Raw genomic sequence first — 2,639 nt, 5'->3', positions numbered from 1 at the left:
GGTAAAGATGCAATTTTAACCATTGTAGATTGCTTTAACAAAATGGCTTGGTTTATCACTTGTGATACAACCACTACCTAGGATCAATTAGTTAAAATATTTGAGGTCAAAATCATATCCAACTCACAGATATCCAAATGACATTGTTTCCGATCGAAGACCTGTTTTTATTTCTGATAAATGGCGACAACATATAAAAAACCATAACATGCATCTTAGGTTCTCTTTAGATATCATCCATAAACCAAAGGATTTGAACAGAGTGTGTAAAGCATACCCAAAGCTTATTGATTTAATCCGTCACACTTCTTTAACACAAGAGCTGCAACAAAATGCTATAATAATGGAATAATAACGAATACCACTTAATATTCATAGTTCTAAAGAATCTTCGCTTAATATCAAGTAAATGAACCAGATCCCTGGACATTACTAGTGCCTAGATACGTAGTACAACAGAGCCCAATTAACGTATATGTATACAATCTACGACCAGTTTTGTTTTATTCCGCTCGAAACACAATGATTATACGGAGGGATTCTCACCGTAACAATATGATTGTCAAATTGTATATTGGTTGGTATTCATCAAGTAACATTGCGCTTCCTGACATCTTTTTATCGATAATAAATTATTACAATATTTCATATTAGGAGTGCGCAATTAGTGTCTTAAAACCGACCTTTGATCTCGAAGGATGATATTATCTACGACCTTCGCAAGACGAATTCAGGCTACTATTTATAATATTGTAGACATTGGTGTTATCGCGACAAATCTATCCTTAGCTTAATCTATCATTACTCACTCAAGAATGCAACAAAACACAAGACATGGAGTCGTATCTACGGCGGATAAGCTACAAGTTACTTAAGAATATCGTTTTCCCGTGAACCATAAATCTTTGTTGCGGGAATCTTAATGGAAAACAGCACTATGCAATCGCTTTTATGTCTACCTTGCTGACTTCTGCATAACCTAATACTATGACTAACGACTGAGTATGTGAAGCAATTATCACTCCAATTGATCAAACAATTGACGAAACCAATGATTCATATAAAGAGAAATTAACCCTATCTAATCATGGTTGGAGTTTATGTCGGTGATCTAAACTTTTAAAGACAAAACTCTTGTTTCTTCGACATTTGAAACCCCAGGTATTATTTCTAGCTCAAACTGTTTAACAAAGAAAAAAAGAAGGAAAAGGTGTGCAAAGATCGTGTATAAACAAACCCTTACTTACTCCCAAATATATTTCCCACTACAGAGGAAGCGAAGGATCACATAATCCGAAAATAAACTAGTATTCTTCTTCTTCACTAGCTGATGATAATAGCTGAATATATCCCAGTGCTAAGCATTTATAGATTATACTTTTCAAGATCAGCTTTGGCTTCTTCAGTGGACGAAGAGAGCAATGATCTTGCAGGTAGGTAGTTTATTCTCTCATTGAAATTTTATTTACGACACCATTTTTCGTATGATATATATGTATAAATAAATATATAAATATTTGTGAATCACAGGGATCTTATAGTAGATTTGTTTGAACGGGGTAAAGTAAAGAACAATTCATGAATAAACATGCTGGTAAATCAAGTCATATAGTATTTAACTGCAATTTTCATTAAAGTGGAAACTTAGAGTATAAAAAATTTGTTATTCTAGCTTTCTGTTACAATAATCAAACTTTACTAACATGATAATTCAGATGATTTTACGACAAAAGTTGACAAGCATCCAGTATTGAAATAGGTATTTAAATTCGGGAACCAACATGGTTTATTCGAGCTTATTCCAAGCTTTGAGATATAATTTCATGTTCATATTTTTCTATGACAGAGTTGAAAATTACATTCGGTGAATTCCAATTGCATTTAAAAATAATTATATCAGACGAGGAAAGCACAACCTATATTATTGTATATTTGATGAGATGTATTCATTTTTTAAAAAAGAAAAAGAAAAGGGAAAAACTTATAACAATAACAACAATAACAACAACAACAAATAGTAAACAAATGCACAGTAGATGGAAGTGCTGATTATCAATAAAATGATTACTTGTGATTAAGGGACTTGGGGTTGATGATATAGTTATGAAAGAAAGACTTGATTCAGGATCGTGAAATTTAAGAAAATAAGTCTATATAAAGCACAGCATGGAGATGTACAGTGAACAGTGAACAGTGAACAGTGAACAGTGAACAGAGTACTAGGTAGGGTGTTCAGGTTTTGTGAGTGCAAATTCATATTGTATAAATTTAACGCTTGTAGCAAAGCAAGGAATCCGTTGTGGTCCAACGGCTAGGATTCGTCGCTTTCACCGACGCGGCCGGGGTTCGACTCCCCGCAACGGAAAATATTTTTCTTTTTCTTTCTTTGTTCTTTACAATTCCTATAATTTTATTCTTTTTTTGCTTTTTCTTTCTTAAATAAAAATACACATTTTTCGAACCTTCTGTCGACATTTAGAAACATGGAAAAGTTCAATCTATTTTTTATATTCTATCACGTCCCATCAATCTTTTCCTTCGTCGTTAACATAGCAAAGACAATTTACAAAGAGCATGTTATAATTCATTATGAGCATTATTCAAAAGATGATTGCTTTTAACAACCTCATTTAAAAATT

The 2,639-nt window shown here is 32.7% G+C and overlaps 1 non-coding gene across 1 annotated transcript; it reads left to right on the top strand.

Annotated features, from left to right (window-relative positions):
- Window positions 1–2,293: 2,293 nt before the first annotated feature.
- On the top strand, window positions 2,294–2,365 carry SPOG_16410. The gene has a single exon. It is a non-coding gene; the product is annotated as a tRNA-Glu (tRNA).
- Window positions 2,366–2,639: the final 274 nt, after the last annotated feature.

The sequence above is a fragment of the Schizosaccharomyces cryophilus genome (genome assembly GCF_000004155.1).
Source record: "Schizosaccharomyces cryophilus OY26 unplaced genomic scaffold supercont4.10, whole genome shotgun sequence".
NCBI classification, from domain to species: domain Eukaryota; kingdom Fungi; phylum Ascomycota; class Schizosaccharomycetes; order Schizosaccharomycetales; family Schizosaccharomycetaceae; genus Schizosaccharomyces; species Schizosaccharomyces cryophilus.
Note: the sequence above shows the minus strand (reverse complement) of the source record. Positions and strands in the feature narration are given on the sequence as shown.